Source organism: Tamandua tetradactyla, chromosome 8 (genome assembly GCF_023851605.1).
Source record: "Tamandua tetradactyla isolate mTamTet1 chromosome 8, mTamTet1.pri, whole genome shotgun sequence".
NCBI classification, from domain to species: Eukaryota; Metazoa; Chordata; class Mammalia; order Pilosa; family Myrmecophagidae; genus Tamandua; species Tamandua tetradactyla.
In genome coordinates, this window is record NC_135334.1 from 78,293,502 (window position 1) to 78,314,454 (window position 20,953).

A 20,953-nucleotide genomic window follows, 5' to 3' on the forward strand; every position below is an offset into this window, starting at 1 on the left:
ACCCTCCCCCTCTCTGCATGGGACATGACTCCCAGGGGTGTGGACCTTCCTGGCAACGAAGGACAGAGATCCTGGAATGAGCTGAGACTCAGCATCAAGGGACTGAGAAAAACCCTAGAATGAGCTGAGAATTAACATCAAGGGATTGAGAGAACCTTCTCGACCAAAAGGGGGAAGAGTCAAATGAGACAAAGTGTCAATGGCTGAGAGATTCCAAACAGAGTCGAGAGGTTATCCTGGAGGTTATTCTTACACATTAAGTAGATATCACCTTGTTGTTCAAGATGTAGTGGAGAGGCTGGAGGGAATTGCCTGAAAATGTAGTGCTGTGTTCCAATAGCCATGTTTCTTGATGATGATTGAACAATGATATAGCTTTCACAATGAGACTCTGCAAATGTGAAAACCTTATGTCTGATGCTCCTTTTAGCTACTATATCAACAGAAGAGTAGAACATATGGAATAAAAATAAATAATAGGGGGAACAAATGTTAAAATAAATTCAGTTTGAAATAGTGGTAAATGAAAGCGAGGGGTAAGGAGTATGGTATGTATAGTCTTTTTTTTTTCTCTATTATCATTTTATTTCTTTTTCTAAATCGATGCAAATGTACTAAGAAATGATGAATATGCAACTATGTGATGATATTAAGAATTACTGATTGTATATGTAGAATGGAATGATATCTAAATGTTTTGTTTGTTAACTTTTTTTTAATTAATAAAAAAAGTTAAAAAAAAATGAAGTCAAAGGAAAATGTTCCAGCCCCCAGCTGTTCAGGGGTCCCATTTCTGAAGCACGCCCACCTTCCAGGGCCCCCACTAGCACCTTCACATCTCTGGGCCCTGCCTACTGCAGGGACAGCTGTAAGCATGCACACTTGGCTGTCTGCACCCCAACCCTCTTCCCCTTTTGGCCCATCTACCTCCCACCTCTCACATGCCTTCCACGGACTCCCACTCAACAGGGTCCTCTGTCAAGGCCACTGCTGCATTCTGGCAGTCTATTTTCCTGTTCTCCCCCACCCCTATAAAACTTCTGTCCCCTAAGAGTATTGCTGAATTTAAAAATAAATCAAATTGTGTTAAGATATTTAAGATGTCAGAGGAATCGTATTAAAATGACAACTGGATTGTTACACCCCAGATTAAATCTTTCTAAAGGGTCTCCATTGCCAACCAAATAATCTCAAACTCTCTAGAGCCTAACTGTCAAAGCTACCCCTGTCCTGACCCTTTTCCACTCTCTAGACCTCAAACTTTGCACCTCTTTTCCCACCCAAACCATAATCCAGACAAGCTGAGCCCCACAGACTTCCTTAAATCCCTTCCACTGTTTTGTACACTGTGCTTTTCCTGAAGCTGTTCCATCTGCCTAAAATGTCCTTCCCTATTTGCCTGGTAAACAGACACCAACTAATCTTTTGCAGCTCAGCTCAGGGGAGTCACTTACTTCTGACTCTCCACGGCGGGCAGTGCTGACCAGCTCCTCATTTATGCCCCACCACACCCCATTTTGCTTTTTATAATGACACCTTTTATTATAGAAGCCAGTGGAACAGTGTCTCTTCTCCTGACCTTGGGCAAGTTTACTTAAATTCCTATACCTCTTTTGTTCCATCTGTAAAATGGTGGCAAAAATTCAAATGACTCGGTATGTCTGTAGCAAGAATTAAATTACATGACATACCCAAAGCATGAAAACAGTGTGTGGCCCATCACAAATCTTCAATAAATGTTACCAATTATTATAAAAGAAAAATCATACACAATAGTCACTTAGACTCACACCTGTGTATACTATGCAGGCAACCAAAAATAATCCAGGTTTTGAAGCATTTTTCAATCACTGAACTAGGTCTTAGAGACACAACAGTATATAAGACATGGTTATTTCTTCTCTCCTGAAATTTAAAGTCTAAGAATGAATTTAATGGGAAGATAATTATTTATTATATTATCATAATTTGTTCTGCTAAAATATATTACCAATATAATCTATGTGTAAATGATTTGTAATTATTTTATTAATATGCAAAGAGAAGGCAAGAGAATTATAGCAGATTACAGTAGTATATTACAGGCTGGAAGCGGAAGGGAGCGTTCTCTGAAGAAGCAATATTTTAGCTTACTACAGAAGAATGACAGGAAATGAAATAGATATAAATCACTTGAGAAATGTTTGAAGGTCTAGGGCCAGGAGAGAATGTGGAGTATTTAATTCAGTGGGGTCTGACTACAGAAAACATGGGGGAGAATGTAAAAGTCAAAATTAGACAGATAACCACTACACATAAAGTCTCAAATAAAACTATGTACACACATATACACATACATACACTTACAGATCATATCTGCACACAGGTATTTTATTAATTCAAACCTACTTTTAATTTCTGCTTGCCTTGTATTAAGGCTGAATTCATCCTAACTTGTTAATTCTCTCCCATGCTCTCTGATTTCCATGAGCTTTATTCTTAGTGCTGGAAGACTGAGTTAGTTTCATATAGCTGCCATGATAAATATCACAAATGTAATGACTTAAAACAACACAAACTTATTATCTTATCTTACAGTTCTGTAGGTCGGAAATCTACACCTGTCTCACTGAGCTAAAATTAGCTGCCAGAGCCTGCCTACATTGCTTTAAGTCCATGGACCCCTTCTACCTTTAAAAATAGCAACATCCGGTTGAGTCCTTCCAACCACTCTGACATCCTCCACAGTCATACCTCCCTCTCTGACTGAACTCTTCTACCTCCCCTTTCCACTTTTATGTTTCCATGATTTTACATTGGACCCACCCAGATAATCCAGGATAATCTTCCTATTTTTAATTTATCTGACCACAGATTCCAAATATTAGCTTCTCTTTGGCTAGCCATTACCTGCCTGCCAGAAAAACCTTTCCCATTGTCTGGGCTCTCCCTTCCCAAATTCTGTAAATCACCACCACCACCATTGCCACAGTCAGATAATACTCACAGCATCTGAATTTGATGTTGGTGGTAGATAAAATAGTCAGTAGAGGGGTCAAAGGTTATGACCCCAAAAGTGAAAAGAGAGACACAGGAGGGATCCCAACCTAACTGGGAAGGACAGACGAAAAGATAGGAAGGGAGGGTATGTAGCTGAGATGGTGAGACAAGGGGAGGTAGAAATGTAATTTCCGTCAGGAAGGACAGTCACAGAGGCCCATTAACACGACCTTTTATCTCTCATGTTGGTTTCCTTAAAGGATGGCAGCATCCGAAAAGTGTGAGCTCTCCAGCCTAGAGGGACCCCAGGGACTCCAGACTCCAGGGACTCCAGTCCCCAGACAACACTCCGAGCACCAGCATGTTTACATTTAACTTTTCCTGGTCTGTAATCTATATCACATCTACCAGGATATGACTAAGGGTTCTGGTCAGAAAGGAGAGTCCGGGGAGTTCTGGGATCCTTCACAGTATTGCCTGCCTAGACTAGTCACTTATACTTCCTGAATGAATGAATGAATGAATGAAAATAGATGGGCTCCAGCTTCGGGCTTGGAAAACTCATGTGATGGTGACCTTTGATTCTGGATCTCAGGTGCTGTTTACGTGAATGTTTAGAAGAAACGCAATTGATTGGTTAGGAATGTTGGTGGGTTTCAGCTATCATCACAGTCAGACAGCTATTAACACACCTGACTTTCAGTGCCGTACATTCTGAGGTCATTATTTCTCCAAATCCAATTCCTTAATCAGAGGAGGGCTTTTAGGGACTATTATATATATATATATATATATATATATATATTTTTTTTTTTTTTAAGAAAAGGTATTTATTATTTACACCACTGAAATAGTCCCATAAAAACAATATATATTTATAAATTGTTGACCTGAAAAGATCAGCTTCCTTTCAAGTACAAGAACTGTATGAAGCAACACTGTAAATATAAACAGTGGTCACATCCTGTATCTATAGTGCAGCCTTAAAGACTGCAAATATATATGTTTAATCTTATGGCTAAATATTTTCACTGAAACAGTGTTTGCACGTAGACAAGGTATAGCTGGAACAGAAGAACTTTTGTTCAGGTTTTTTAGGAATGAATCTGTAACATGTTCCACTGAAACATTTAGTGGCTTTATCTGCTTTTTGTGACAATGGTTTAGGCAGAAGTGTGTCTATTTAGCCACCAAAAGGAGACACACTCAGGTTCTTCAGTTTTATTCTTCAGTCTCACGGTTTCTATTTCCCATACTATATCTGTATCACAGTTGACATTTTCCAGTTTTACTCCAAGAACACTGACACGCATACAGACCAAACTGAGACAGCTCAGAATTCAGAGATCTAAATAGTAGAGTACAGAAGATAAATTGTATGTATGACAGAAGGATAAAAAAAAAATTCATGGTAATTTCAAGCATATGTGTTTCCCTATTTAAAACTCCTTTTATTCTTTTGGCTTTAAAGGGGAAAATACTAGTTTTCAAGATGGGTTTGATCTTAGACTTAAGTGAGACAAAAACACGAGACAAAATACATGATATAACTTGCTTCCTAGGTCACAAGATGACAGTGAGTATGCATTTTTCTCCTTTTTTTGTGTGTGTGTGGAAAAAAACTCAATAATCAATACTAGAGAAAATATTTTTCAAGACTACCGTATATACACAGAGGGAAAAAATGGATTTTTTTTTTTTAGCATTGCTATGAGCTTCAAAAAATATATAATTAAATTTACAAAAAACTGGAAGACCAAGATAAGCAGTGTGGCATTTGCTTCAGTGTCCGGCATTATCATAATGATATCTAGCATAAAAGCAAAATGTTCATGGACCTCAAGTATCTTCAATAACTGCCAGTATAATTTACTACTGTCCTTGCTTCTTTGAGAGAAAACTTTCCCAATGTCTGTGATTTAGCTCTAAGAAGTCATCTAATTTTGCTATTTCCTTGAGGTACTGAGTTAATTTTAAAAGTTCTTTGTCTTTATCTCGATTTAGGTAAGCTTTTATAAAAGTCCATTCTGTGGGTTCATTAGAAAATTTCTTTCTGTGTCATCAATCATAATGGTGTTTTCTTTTGCTGTAAAACTGAAAACTTTCCCCATGTTACACCAAGAGGTTTTATGTCTATTAATCCTCGCCTTGGAGTATACACGGCTATCATAGCAGCACTGTCCAACATGAAAGTAATCTTATAGTTTGCATTTGTGCTTACTCCCAGTACTTCCATTTTGGCTTCAATCCACTTCATATTTGCTTCAGACCAAATAGCAATGTCATAATCCTCATATGCAGATGTTAGGAATTCATGAAACTATGACCACATTAATTCTACCCCAGTCTCTGCACAACACCTATGGTTAAATAATGTATAATCAGCATCTAAAACCAAAACCTTTTTCCTTTCCCTGGGAGGATTCAAAATTTCTACTTTGTACTCCTTAACTCTGTGAGAAATTTTCAGGCTTTCTTACCTATTTTCAGTTTCAACTACTTCATCTTCAATATCAAAGTCATTGACAATATCATCATTGTCAAGGGTGGACCTAAGACATCTTCTAAGCTCTCCTCACGAGTTCCCATCATCATGATTTTAGTATTTGGTTTCAGTTTGAGAGCTCCTAGCTTAACATTATTTTCTGCAGGTTTGCTTTTAACTTTGAGTCCAAGTAACTTTTGGCATTCTGGCAGCACTGCCGTAAGGGTCTTGAGAAACTGTTTACAATCTAGCACAGTATCGTCTTCTGAAAGTGCAGTCACTGAATATTCCTGACCACCCCATTTTATGATGAGAGGAAGAGTCATACTTTAACATATGATGAGAGCTTTCAATCAGGAAGAAACCTAGAGCGCGGCAGAATCGGCCGCAGAGGACGCAGGAACCCACTGCAGCGGAACTGAAGGCGACCGCAGTCTATTATATTATATATATTTTTTTTCTATGTCATTGAATGGGGCTTCCAGGATTCTACTTGTGATTGCATTGAGATACTCTTTGGATTAAAGAAACTCAATGCTTCCCCAACAAGCTAAATTATCTTTTTCCCTTGGGTCATTGCATATTTATCTACTGCTTACTATATGGCTGGCAATGTACTATTAAACATCCACTGCTATGGGTGAAACCTGAGTTAATGTTCTTTTTTAAAAAAATAAACCTTTTTATTGCAATAACCAATATAGAACACAAAATATTCATTTTAACCACATTCAAGGGTATAATTCAGTAGTTTTGATTATATTCACAGTAATGTGACTCATCAACATCTATTATCCCTCCTTTCTCATCTCCTCAAACAGAAACTACTCACTCGTTATGCTAAGATTACCCCCATTGGTACCCTATAAACCACCATCTGTCTCTATAAAGTTTGAGTCTTCTAGGTATTTTATATAAGTGAGATCATATAATATTTGTCTTTTTGGATCTGACTTATTTCATTCAAGATTATATCTTCAAGGTTAATCCATGATGCAACATGCATAGGTACTCCATTCTTTTTTATGCCTGAAAAATATTCCCTTGTAGGTGTATGTACCACATTTTGCTTATCCATTCATCCATTGATGGACACTTGGGTTGCTTCCACCTTTTTGCTGTTATGATGTGCTATAAACATTAAGACAAAACATTTGAGTCCTTGATTTCAATTGTTTTAGGTATAGACCAAGCAATAAGATTGCCAGATTATATAATCATTCTCTTTTCAATTTTCTTGAGAAACCACAAAACTGATTTCCACAGAAGATGCATCATTCTACGGTGCCACCAACAATAGATACGTGTGGCCATTTCTCCCAGTCCTTGCCAGCATTTATAATTTCCTGTTTGTGTTTTTCTAATTGTAGTGATCCTAGTAGTTGTGAATTGATATCTCACAGCATTTTCTTTTTTTTTTTACATGGACAGGTACTAGGAATCGAACCCAGGTCTCCAGTATGGCAGGTGAGAACTCTGCCACTGAGCCACAACTGCCGGCCCTCTCATGATATTTTTATTAGTGTTTTACTGATGACCAATGATGTTGAACATCTTTTCACATGCTTATTGGCCAGCTATATATCTTGTTTGGATAAATGTCTATTCATATCATTTGGACATTTTTAATTGGGTTGTTTTTTTGTTGTTGAGTTGTAGAAGTCCTTCTTATATTCTGAATATATATATATATATATATATATATATATATATATATATATATACGATTATATCTGCCCGTTCTGTAGATTGTTCTTTCACTTTCTTTAATGCATAAAGCTTTAAATTTTGATGAAGTCCATTTTGTCTATTTTTTCTTTTGTTGCTCATGCTTTTGATATATATTTAAGAAAGCATTATGGTTTCTTCCAAAAATTTTATGTTTTTAGTTCTTATGTTTAGGTCCTTGACCCATTTAGGGTTAATTTTTGTATATGGTACAAGGTAGAGCTCTAACTCCATTAACTCCAGTCTTTTTTTTTTTTTTTTTTTTTGTGGGGTTGGAAAGTGAGGGGTGGAGGTACATGGTCCAGGAATTGAACCTGGGTCTCCCACATGGAAAGTGACCATTCTACCACTGAACTACCTGGCACTCCTAACTCCATTTTTTTTTTTTTTTTTTTTTTGCATATGGATATCCAGTTTTCCCAACAAGCTTTGTTGAAGAGACAATTCATTCCTTAATTAATATACTTGACATCCTTGTCAAAAATCAGTAAGCCATATATGGATGGGTTTATTTCTGGACTGTCTATTCTATTCCTGTGGTCTATGTGTCTGTCTTTGTGCCTAAACCATACTGTTTTGAACTGTGGCTTTGTGCTAAGTTTTGAAATTGGGAAATAAAAAACTACCAGAATAAAAATTTTTATGGTAATAGAATACAAGATAATCTTTTTTCAAACCATTGTCAATTCTCTACTCTTGCAATAATTCCTAAAAATATAAATGAGGAAATAATACTCCCTTCATCATTGTGTATCCACACTTTCTCCTCCCATTCTCTCTTAAACACTTTCCTCTCTCTACCATCCACTGAACTTGTCCTCTTCATGGTCCCCAGTGACTCCCATAATGTCTAATCCCAGTCTTCAACTCGCTAATACATCATCAACATTCAAAAAAGATGTTCACTCCCATTTATTTTAAATCCTTACTCCTCTTTGTGTCTAGGTCTTTATATTTTCTCTTGTCCCTCCTTCTATTTCATTTGTTATTTCTGTTTATATTTTTTTCTAGGTCCTCTGTCTCTTATCTCTAAATCTTGGAATACCCTACTATTCAGTCTTTAGCTCTCTTCTCTCACTATTGTTACTCACTAAATGATCTGAAACAGTCTTATATCTTTAAATAATATCCACTCATTATTCCTAAATTTATTAACCTGACTCATAAATCCAATTGTCTTTTCTCAAAACGTCTACCTGGAAGCTTAATAGGCTTTTCAAACCGAACATACTCAAAATCAGACTCTTGCCTTCACTCCTTCAGGTAACGCTATTACTGTAAATGGTGGCTCCATAACTTTCCAGTTGTTGAGATCAATGACCCTTGGAATGATCCTTGATTCTTTCTCCTGCAATAATTAGCAATCCTATAAGTTCTACAAAATTCAAAATTTGACTATTATTCAAAGACTCTAACTCTCCCACCTTATTTCACATGGCCATAATATCTTGTCTGAAATATTAAATAACTTCTTAACTTTCAGCCTACTCTCCATGTAAGAGTCAGAAATATTCCAAAATATATAAATCATAACACAAAATTTCTCAGTTCAGAATTTGAATATGATGACTTCTCTAGAAAATAGTTTAGCTGGTCCTTTCAAAACTAAGAAGGGACTTACCATATGCCTATAAATTGCTCTTTTTGGCATTTATCTCAGAGAAAAGATTTATTCATACAGTGGAAACTGCATGAATTGTTCATAGTGGGTTTATCTGTAACAGATCCAGACGGAAAACTACACAATTGCCCTTCAAAAGATGAATGGCTAAAGAAAATGTAGTGTATCCACACCAGGCAATGCTATTCAGCAATAAAAAGGAGCAAATAATAATACATGTAATTCCAGGGAAATTATACTGATTTTAAAAAGTCAATCCAAAATAATGCATACTGTAAACTTCATGAAAGCAATGACTATCTGTTTTGTCACCCCCAGTAAGCTTTCAAAAAATTATTAGGTGAATATTAAGTTTTAGATATAAGCAAAGGTGCACTTACACAATATTGAGAGCATGACTGTCAATTGATTAAGAAAATCTTGGAATAATTTGATATTAATTTAAAACAAATCACTGAGAGGGCTTAAAGAATAGGTTCCAAAAAATGTAGGAGCAGGGGAGCTACTATATCTGAGGTCATTACTAAAAATTTCCAGAATGAAGAAGAAGCTGCCAGTGCTGACTCTTACACTGTCATAGATTATTCTCAAGTTCCATAAACCATGGGATAACTCTTCACAACAACAGTGCAGGAACTACAGATTAGAATAAACAAGTCACCCTTGATACTACCATAGCTGGCTCTCATATCTAGGTACAACGGACACTGTAATAATGCCGAGAAAAAGCAAATAAACAAACTAAAAAAAAAAAAAAACTCTTTGGCTTTGTATACCAACAGAATAGTAATAAACAGATTATTAGATAGAAAGATAGATAGGGCCATAGATTATCTATAGATGACAGATGATAGAGGCTGGAATTCATTGTCTCTGGCTTCCTTCTTCCTTCTAAATTTTCCATGAGTGCCTCTAACTGAGGAAGTTAAAGTCTCATTTAGACTTCTAGCTGCAGAAGACAGACATAGTATTTAGTTTTCAAACCTGTGAGAGACAGACCACAGAATTCATCTCAAAACTATTCAGGTGTCCCTTTTTTTAATTTGCCAGTTCATTTTATCTGACCAGTTTTCTATTGAGTTGTTATTTTTAAAATTTTTACTGTATAGAACTTCTTTAGAAAATGGGATACCAGTTTTTTGCCTATCATTCAATAACTATTTTCAAGGTATTCTCATTTAAGAAAATCTCTGTCCAGTCATTAGCTTTCTAAATAGAACCTTCAGTGGACACACATGACAAACATAAAAACCTTACAGAATTTGTTCAGAAAAGTCACTAAACGAACAAACAACAACTACATCAATGACAACAAACCAAAGGGAGAGGGAGAGAGTATCTGATTTCTAGAGTCGTCATATTATACTATCTTCAATGTCCAGTTTTCAAGAGACAGAAAACATGCAAAGAAACAAAAAATATGGTGCACATACAGGGAGCAAAAATAATTAATATAAACTGTCACTGAGAAAGTCCAGGTATTAGACTTACATTAAATCCGTTATATTTAAATATGTTCAAAGAACTAAAAAAAAAAACTAAATCTAAAGAACTAAAGTATGAGAATAATGTCTCACAAAGAAAAAAGAAAAAATTTCTATCAATAAAGAGATAGAAATTATAAAAATCAAACTAAATAGAAGCTTTGGAGTTGTAAAGCAAATTAAAATGAAAAATTCACTAGAGCTTCTCAATAGCAGGTGTGAAAAGTCAGAAGAATCAGCAGTCTTAGAATGACACAAAGTACCAAAACTGGATCAAGAAATAGAATCCTGAATTGACTGACAATTAAAGAGATTGGACTTATAATCAAATTCTGGCCTAGTAAACTATTATTTTTTAACTACCCCTGGCATACTATATACTTGTTTATTTGTTTGATTGCTTATTTTTTATTTCTTTCTTTCATTTTTATAGGCACTCCCCTTTTCTCCCTCTTCCCACCTTCCCATAACCTATAATCTCTCTATCTCTGTGAATTTACTATTTCTAGTCATCTCTTATAAATGATATCATTCACTTTTTGTGTTTTGTGTCTTGTTTATTTCACTAAGCATAGTGTTTTCGAGGTTCAGGTCCTTCCATGTTGCAACATGTCTCATATCTTCGTGTTTTCTTATGGCCAGGTCTATGCACCATGTTTTGTTTATCTGTTAATATGTTGATGAACATTTGGGTTGTTTCCAGTTTTGAACCATTTTGCATAAAGCTAGTATAAGCAATGATACACAAGCATATGCTTGTGACCCTGTTTTTTTTTGTGCTTTTAAAATTTTTTATTAATATTAATTTTTAATTTTTAAAAAAATATGACAACACATTCTTAACATATGATCATTCCATTCTACATATATAATCAGTAATTCACAATATCATCACATAGTTGCATATTCATCATCATGATCATTTCTTAGAACATTTGCATCAATTCAGAAAAAGAAATAAAAAGACAACAGAAAAAAATTCATATATACCATACCCTCCCTTTTTTTAATTTATTTTTTATTTATGATACATAACCACATAGAAGCACAAACATTCTTATCATATGATTATTCCGTTCTTGTTATATAATCAATAACTCACACTGCCATCACATAGTTGTATATTCATCATCATGATCATTTCTTAGAACATCTGTATCAATTCAGAAAAAGCAATAAAAAGAAAACAGAAAAATCATACATACCATACCCCTTACCCCTCCCCTTCACCGATCACCAGCTTTCAATCTACTAAATTTATTTTAACATTTGTTCCCCTTATCATTTACTATTTATTAATTTTTTTTTATTATGATCATTCTGTTCTACAGATACAATCAGTAATTCATAATATGTGACCCTGTTTTAACTCTCTGTGGATATTTACCCAGAAGCAGGATTACCAGGCCAAATGATAATTTCATGTTTAATTTTTTTTGTAGAACTGCCATATTGTTTTCCAGTAACTACACCATTTCACATTCCCACCAGAACGCACTAGAGTTTCAGTTTCTTTGCATTCTTTCAAACACTTATTTTCCATTTATTAATGATAGCCACCCTTTGGGATGTGAAGTGGTATCTCATTTGCATTTCTCTAATGGAACATAATATTGAGCAATATTTTGCATACCTTTAGCCATTTGTATATGGTTTTTGGAGAAATTTCTATTTCAGTCCTTTGCCATTTTTATTTTTTTAACTTTTTTATTGTATAATATAACATATCTACAAAGCTAAGAAAGAGAAAAGCAGTAGCTTGCAAAGTACTCTTCAACAAGTAGTTACAGGATGGATCCCAGAGCTTATCATGGGCTATCATACCATAATCTCAGATTTTTCCTTCTAGCTGCTGCAGAACACTGGAGGCTAAAAGAACATCTGTATCAATTCAGAAAAAGCAATAAAAAGAAAACAGAAAAAAAATCATACATACCATACCCCTTACTCCTCCCCTTCACCGATCACCAGCTTTCAATCTACTAAATTTATTTTAACATTTGTTCCCCTTATCATTTATTATTTATTAATTTTTTTATTATGATCATTCTGTTCTACAGACAATCAGTAATTCATAATATGTGACCCTGATTTAACTCTCTGTGGATATTATAAATGATAATTTATAATATGGGGTAGGGAGATGGAATTAATTGATGTTCTAGAGAGGCTGGCCCCTCTGGGCTTTAAGATTTATCTGGTCTAGGAACCCATCTGAAGATTATAGGTTTCCAGAAAGTAATCATAGCCATGGAACCTTTGTAGAAGCTTGGAGAGAGCCATAGGCGTTCCTTAAGTTATGGTTTTGGTTGGGGTTTGGCAGAGGTGATAAATAGCAATAGCTTACTGAAGCTTGCATAAGAGTAGCTTCCAGAGCAGCTTCTTGACTCTACCTGAACTCTCTCAGCCACTGATACCTTATTTGATACAATTCTTTTCCCTCTTTTGGTCAGGAATGCATTGTCAATCCCACTGTGCCAGGGCCAGGCTCATCCCTGAGAGTCATATCCCATGTTGCCAGGGAGACTTTAATACCAGGATGTCATGTCTCATGAAGAGGGGATGGTAATGCTTTTACTTACAGAGTTGAACTTAAAGAGAAAGAATCCACATCTGGGCAACAAAAGAGGTCCTCTGGATATAACTCTTAGGCACTATAGGTAGATTTAGCTTCTCCACTACATAAATAAGTTTCACAAGAGCAAGTCTCAAGATTAATGACTTGACCTATGGCATTGGAGTCCCTAATATTTGAGACAGTATCAGGGGTTTCCCCCATGATAAAGTTTAACACTTCCATACTTTTTATCCCATTCCTCAAGGGACCTTTCCAATACCTTTTAATCATCTGCTCAACATACTCTGGGATATATCTAGACATTACATTAAGCTATACAGAATTACAAGCCCTCATTCCCATTCTGGGCTTCCTGTGTTTGGACTGTTCAAATCATCTATCCAGTTGAATTAGATTATGTGCTACAAAAAATTTAGATTTTGGACAAAATAAACCTCTTTTCCTTTGGTCTCACAGAGTAGGTGAAGTTCTAAAATACAGACAATGTCCTCCTTCCACTTGTGTTCTGATTTACCCTAGTCCTGGCCCAATCGACTGCATTCTTACCTCTATTGAAGCCTGATCTGTTTTTCAATTCCTTTAACAGTTGTTGCATGTGACAATGCTGACTTTCAGACCTGCAGAACCCATACTCTGAGTCTTAGGTGCCACACAGGTACCCAAAGTTCAGAGAAATACCAGGTTATATATATTTAGCACAGTCTCTCAAAATCTAGAACTAACAAGCTTTATAATAATTTGAATTTGATAACCACCTTTTCCAAGTCTTCAAAGTAGGTTGTTGGAATTTTTATTGGTATTGTGTTGAATCTGTAGATGATTTTGTGTAGACTTCATATCTTATCTACATTTAACTTTCCTATCAATGAGCAGGAAATGTCTTTCCATCTATTTAGATCTTTTTTATTTCTTTTAGCCATGTTATATAGTTTTCTGTGTACATGCTTTTTACATCCCTAGTTAAGTTTATTCCTAGATGCTTGATTCTTTTAGTTGCCATTTTGAATGGAATTTTTTTCCTTAATTGTCTCCTCAGGTCATTTCTTGTGTATAGAAACATTACTGATTTTTGTACATTAATCTTATATCCTGCCTTATAAATTCAGCAGCTTATAAATCTGCTGAATTTATTAGCTCAAGAAATTTTATTATAGATTTCTCAGGATTTTCCAAGTATAGTAACATGTCTTTGCAAATAATGAAAGTTTTACTTCTTCTTTTCTGATTTGGATGCCTTTTATTTCTTTTCCCTGCCTTGTTGCTCTAGCTAGAACTTCTAGTACAATGTTGAATAATAGTGGTTTGACAGAGGGCATCCTTGTCTCATTCCCTATCTTAGGGTGAAGGCTTTCAGTCTCTCACCATTGAGTATAATGATGGCTATGGGTTTTTCATATCTGCCTTTTATCATCTTGATAACATTTTTAGTTTTCTACCTTTTGAAGTGTTTTTATCAGAAAAAGATGTTGAAGTTTTGAATGCTTTTTTTCAGCATCAATTGAGACGATCATGTGATTCTTCCCTATCGATTTGTTAATGTTACAAATATTACATTGACTGTTTTTCTTGTGTTGAACCACTCTTGCATTCCTGGTATAAACCCCACTTGGTCATGGTGTATAATGCTTTTAACACAGCATTGGATTCAATTTGCTAGTATTTTGTTGAGAATTTTTGCATCTATATTCATTAGGGATATTTGCCTATAGTTTTCCTTTCTTGTAGCATCTTTACCTGGTTTTGGTATTAGAGTGATGCTACCTTCATAAAGGAACTTCATGTAGTGTTCCTTTTCTTTCAATTTTTTGGAAATATTTGAGCAGGATTAGTGTTGGTTTTTTTTAGAATGTTTGATGAAATTCTCATGTGAAGCCATCAGGCCCTGGGCCTTTCTTCATAAGAAGATTTTTGATTACTGATTGAATCTCTTTGCTTGAATTGGTTTGTTGAGATTTTCTATTTCTTCTCCAATTAGTATAGCTTGTTCATGTGTTTCTAGGAATTTATCCATTTCATCTAAGTTTTCTAGTTTTTTGGTGTATAGTTTTGCATAGTATCCTCTTAAGATTTTTTTTTTTATTATTCCTTCAGGATCCATGGAAAGAAACCCCTCTCACTAAAGCAAAAAAATGTTTATTTGGTACAAAATTTATATTCTGACTAGTGCATTTCCTAATACAACTTATGTGGATAGCTTAATCAAACACCATAGTACTTGGAACCTTGAGTAGGGCCTGAGATTTTGTAGGTTTCTCCAGAGTGATGTCCAGATAAATCCCAGAGTGATTTGAACAGTGAATAGGGAAGTATTTGCAGAGTCCCCTTCAGGGAATGGTGAGAAAGGAGGAAAATTCAACTTCCCCAAGTGGAGAATTCTTGATATTCTCACAGGCAGTGGGGACAGCCAAAGCAATAGGTCAAGCCTCCAATCTTGTGATTTGTTCATATGAAACTTAACCCAGGAAAGGATGGGCTAAACCTACTTAAAATTAGACCTAAGAGTCACCCCCAAGAGAACCTCTTCTGTTACTCAGATGTGGCCTCTCTCTCTCAGCCACAATAGTAAGCAAACTCACTGCCCTCCCCCTCTCTATGTGGGACATGACTCCCAGGAGTGTGGACCTTCCTGGCAATGTGGGACAGAAATCTTAGAATGAGCTGGAACTCAGCATCAAGGGATTGAGAAAATCTTCTTGACCAAAAGGGGGAAGAGTGAAATGAGACAAAATAAAGTGTCAATGGCTGAGAGATTCCAAACAGAGTTGAGAGGTTATTCTTATGTATCAAATAGATATCACTTGTTTAGTTAAGGTGTAATGGAGAGGCTAGAGGAAACTGCCTGAAAATGTGGAGCTGTGCTCCAGTGGCCATGTTTCTTGAAGATAATTGTATGATGATACAACTTTTGCAGTGTGACTGCGTGGTTGTGAAAGCTTTGTGTCTGATGCTCCTTTTGCTTACCTTATCGATGGATGAGTAAAACATATGGATTAAAAATCAATAAATATTGTTACAAAACTTATATTTTGACAAGTGTATTTCCTAATATAACTTATGTAGATAGTTTGATTGAACGTCATAAGTACTTGGAATCTCAGGTAGGACATGAGATTTTGCTGGGTTTGTCCAGAGTGATGCCCCAATGAATCCCAGAGTGATTCAATCAGTGAGTGGAAAAGTATTTGCAAAGCCCCCTTCGAGGAATGGTGAGAACGGGGAGAAATTCAACTTCCCCAAGTTGAATTCTTGATATTCTCACAAGCAGTGTGGACAACCAAAGCTATAGGCTGAACCCCCAGTCTTGGGGTTTGTTCATAGGAAACAACCCCACAAAGGATAGGTCAAGTCTACTTAAAATTTAGGCCTAAGAGTCACCCCAAAGAGGGCCTCTTTTGTTGCTCAGATGTGGCCTCTCTCTCCAGCCAACACAACGAGCAGTCTCACCACCCTCCCCCTGTCTACATGGGACATGACTCCCAGGGGTGTGGACCTTCCTGGCAATGAGGGACAGAGATCATGGAATGAGCTGAGACTCAGCATCAAGGGATTGAGAAAAACCCTAGAATGAGCTGAGACTTAGCATCAAGGGATTGAGAAAACCTTCTCGACCAAAAGGGGGAAAAAGGAAATGAGACAAAAAAAGTATCAATGACTGAGAGATTCCAAACAGAGTCGAGAAGTTATCCTGGAGGTTATTCTTATTTATCAAGTAGATATCATCTTGTTATTCAAGATGTAATGGAGAGGCTGGAGAGAACTGCCTGAAAATGTAGAGCTGTGTTCCAGTACCCATGTTTCTTGAGGATGATTGAATAATGATACAGCTTTCACAATGTGACTGTGTGATCGTGAAAACCTTGTGTCTGAATCTCCTTTTATCTACCTTGTCAACAAAGGAGTAAAACATATGGAATAAAAATAAATAATAGGGGGAACAAATGCTAAAATAAATTCAGTTTGAAATGCTAGTGATCAATGAAAGCGAGGGGTAAGGGGTATGGTAGGTATAATCTTTTTTTTTTTCTTTCCTGTGTCATTTTATTTTTTTCTATTGTCTTTTTATTTCTTTTTCTGAATTGATGCAAATGTTTTAAGAAATGATGAATATGCAACTAAGTGACGATATTGTGAATTACGTATGTTTATGTTTTATTTTATTTTTTAATTAATAAATACATTTTGAAAAAATGAAAAAAATCAATAAATATTAGGGGAAACAAATATTAAAATAAATTTAGTAGATTGCTGGTGATTGCTGGTGATTGGTGAAAGGTAGGGTAAGGGGTATGGTATGTATGAATTTTTTTCTATGTTCTTTTTATTGCTTTTTCTGAATTGATGCAGATGTTCCAAGAAATGATCATGATGAATATACAACTATGTGATGATAGTACGAGTTATTGATTACATAACAAGAACAGAATGATCATATGATAAGAATGTTTGTGTTTGCATGTGGTTATATATCATAAATAAAAAATAAATTAATTAAAAAATGTATATTTAAAAAAAAGAACCCTTCTCATTTTTTATTTTGTTTATTTCCATCCTCTTTCTTTTTATCTTTGTCAGCCTAGGTCCATTGATTTTATTGATTTTCTCAAAGAACCCAACTTTAGTTTTATTGTTTCTATTGTTCTTTTGTTCTCCAATTCATTTAATTCTGCTTTAATCTTGGTTATTTCTCTTCTTCTATTTACTTTGGGATCAGTTTGAGGTTCTTTCTCTAGTTCCTCCAGGTGAGCATTCCTGGAGTTAGCTTTTTCTTCTTTTTTACATTAATTTTATTTATTTTTATTTTTTTTTATTAACGGAAAGAAAAAAAAAAGAAATTAACACAACATTTAGAAATCATACCATTCTACATATGCACTCAGTAATTCTTAACATCATCACATAGATGCATGATCATTGTTTCTTAGTACATTTGCATCGGTTTAGAGGAACTAGCAACACAACAGAAAAAGATATAAAATGTTAATATAAAGAAAAGAAATAAAAGTAGTAGTAATAGTAAAACACAACAACAACAAACAAACCAACAAGCAAACAAAAACAAAAAAAACCCTATAGCTCAGATGCAGCTTCATTCAGTATTTTAACATGATTACTTTACAATTAGGTATTATTGTGCTGTCCATTTTTAAGTTTTTGTATCTAGTCCTGTTGCACAGTCTGTATCCCTTCAGCTTCAATTACCCATTGTCTTACCCTGTTTCTAACTCCTGCTGAACTCTGTTACCAATGACATATTTCAAGTTTATTCTCGAATGTCCGTTCACATCAGTGGGACCATACAGTATTTGTCCTTTAGTTTTTGGCTGGATTCACTCAGCATAATATTCTCTAGGTCCATCCATGTTATTACATGGTTCATAAGTTTATCTTGTCTTAAAGCTGCATAATATTCCATTGTATGTATATACTACAGTTTGTTTAGCCACTCTTCTGTTGATGGAGATTTTGGCTGTTTCCATCTCTTTGCAATTGTAAATAACGCTGTTATAAACATTGGTGTGCAAATGTCCGTTTGTGTCTTTGCCCTTAAGTCCTTTGAGTAGATACCTAGCAATGGTATTGCTGGGTCGTATGGCAATTCTATATTCAGCTTTCTGAGGAACCGCCAAACTGCCTTCCACAGTGGTTGCACCCTTTGACATTCCCACCAACAGTGGATAAGTGTGCCTCTTTCTCCGCATCCTCTCCAGCACTTGTCATTTTCTGTTTTGTTGATAATGGCCATTCTGGTGGGTGTGAGATGATATCTCATTGAGGTTTTGATTTGCATTTCTCTAATGGCCAGGGACATTGAGCATCTCTTCATGTGCCTCTTGGCCATCCGTATTTCTTCTTCTGGTAGGTGTCTGTTTAAGTCTTTTTCCCATTTTGTAATTGGGTTGGCTGTCTTTTTGTTGTTGAGTTGAATAATCTCTTTATAAATTCTGGATACTAGACCTTTATCTGATATGTCGTTTCCAAATATTGTCTCCCATTGTGTAGGCTGTCTTTCTACTTTCTTGATGAAGTTCTCTGATGCACAAAAGTGTTTAATTTTGAGGAGCTCCCATTTATTTATTTCCTTCTTCAGTGCTCTTGCTTTAGGTTTAAGGTCCATAAAACCACCTCCAGTTGTAAGATCCATAAGATATCTCCCAACATTTTCCTCTATCTGTTTTACGGTCTTAGACCTAATGTTTAGATCTTTGATCCATTTTGAGTTAACTTTTGTATAGGGTGTGAGAGATGGGTCTTTTTTCATTCTTTTGCATATGGATATCCAGTTCTCTAGGCACCATTTATTGAAGAGACTGCTCTGTCCCAGGTGAGTTGGCTTGACTGCCTTATCAAAGATCAAATGTCCATAGATGAGAGGGTCTATATCTGAGCACTCTATTCGATTCCATTGGTCGATATATCTATCTTTATGCCAATACCATGCTGTTTTGACCACTGTGGCTTCATAATATGCCTTAAAGTCAGGCAGCGCGAGACCTCCAGCTTCGTTTTTTTTCCTCAAGATGTTTTTAGCAATTCGGGGCACCCTGCCCTTCCAGATAAATTTGCTTATTGGTTTTTCTATTTCTGAAAAATAAGTTGTTGGGATTTTGATTGGTATTGCATTGAATCTGTAAATCAATTTAGGTAGGATTGACATCTTAACTATATTTAGTCTTCCAATCCATGAACACGGTATGCCCTTCCATCTATTTAGGTCTTCTGTGATTTCTTTTAGTAGTTTTTTGTAGTTTTCTTTATATAGGTTTTTTGTCTCTTTGGTTAAATTTATTCCTAGGTATTTTATTCTTTTAGTTGCGATTGTAAATGGGATTCGTTTCTTGATTTCCCCGTCAGCTTGTTCATTACTAGTGTATAGAAAAGCTACAGATTTTTGAATGTTGATCTTGTAGCCTGCTACTTTGCTGTACTCATTTATTAGCTCTAGTAATTTTGTTGTGGATTTTTCTGGGTTTTCTACACATAGTATCATATCGTCTGCAAACAGTGATAGTTTTACTTCTTCCTTTCCAATTTTGATGCCTTGTATTTCTTTTTCTTGCCTAATTGCTCTGGCTAGAACTTCCAACACAATGTTGAATAATAGTGGTGATAGTGGACATCCTTGTCTTGTTCCTGATCTTAGGGGGAAAGTTTTCAATTTTTCTCCATTGAGGATGATATTAGCTGTGGGTTTTTCATATATTCCCTCTATTATTTTAAGGAAGTTCCCTTGTATTCCTATCTTTTGAAGTGTTTTCAGCAGGAAAGGATGTTGAATCTTGTCAAATGCCTTCTCTGCATCAATTGAGATGATCATGTGATTTTTCTGCTTTGATTTGTTGATATGGTGTATTACATTAATTGATTTTCTTATGTTGAACCATCCTTGCATACCTGGGATGAATCCTACTTGGTCATGATGTATAATTCTTTTAATGTGTTGTTGGATACGATTTGCTAGAATTTTATTGAGGATTTTTGCATCTGTATTCATTAGAGAGATTGGTCTGTAGTTTTCTTTTTTTGTAATATCTTTGCCTGGTTTTGGTATGAGGGTGATGTTGGCTTCATAGAATGAATTAGGTAGTTTTCCCTCCACTTCGATTATGTTGAAGAGTTTGAGAAGAGTAGGTACTAATTCTTTCTGGAATGTTTGATAGAATTCACATGTGAAGCCGTCTGGTCCTGGAGTTTTCTTTTTAGGGAGCTTTTGAATAACTAATTCAATCTCTTTACTTGTGATTGGTTTGTTGAGGTCGTCTATTTCTTCTTGAGTCAAAGTTGGTTGTTCATGTCTTTCCAGGAACCTGTCCATTTCTTCTAAATTGTTGTATTTATTAGCGTAAAGTTGTTCATAGTATCCTGTTATTACCTCCTTTATTTCTGTGAGGTCAGTAGTTATGTCTCCTCTTTCATTTCTAATCTTATTTATTTGCATCCTCTCTCTTCTTCTTTTTGTCAATCTTGCTAAGGGCCCATCAATCTTGTTGATTTTCTCATAGAACCAACTTCTGGTCTTATTGATTTTCTCTATTGTTTTCATGTTTTCAATTTCATTTATTTCTGCTCTAATCTTTGTT

At 35.4% G+C, this 20,953-nt stretch overlaps 1 pseudogene; it reads right to left on the reverse strand.

Moving 5' to 3' along the window:
* Positions 1-4,755: 4,755 nt before the first annotated feature.
* Positions 4,756-5,790, reverse strand: LOC143643577 (ubiquitin-like domain-containing CTD phosphatase 1 pseudogene; annotated as a pseudogene).
* Between the last annotated feature and the right edge of the window lie 15,163 nt (positions 5,791-20,953).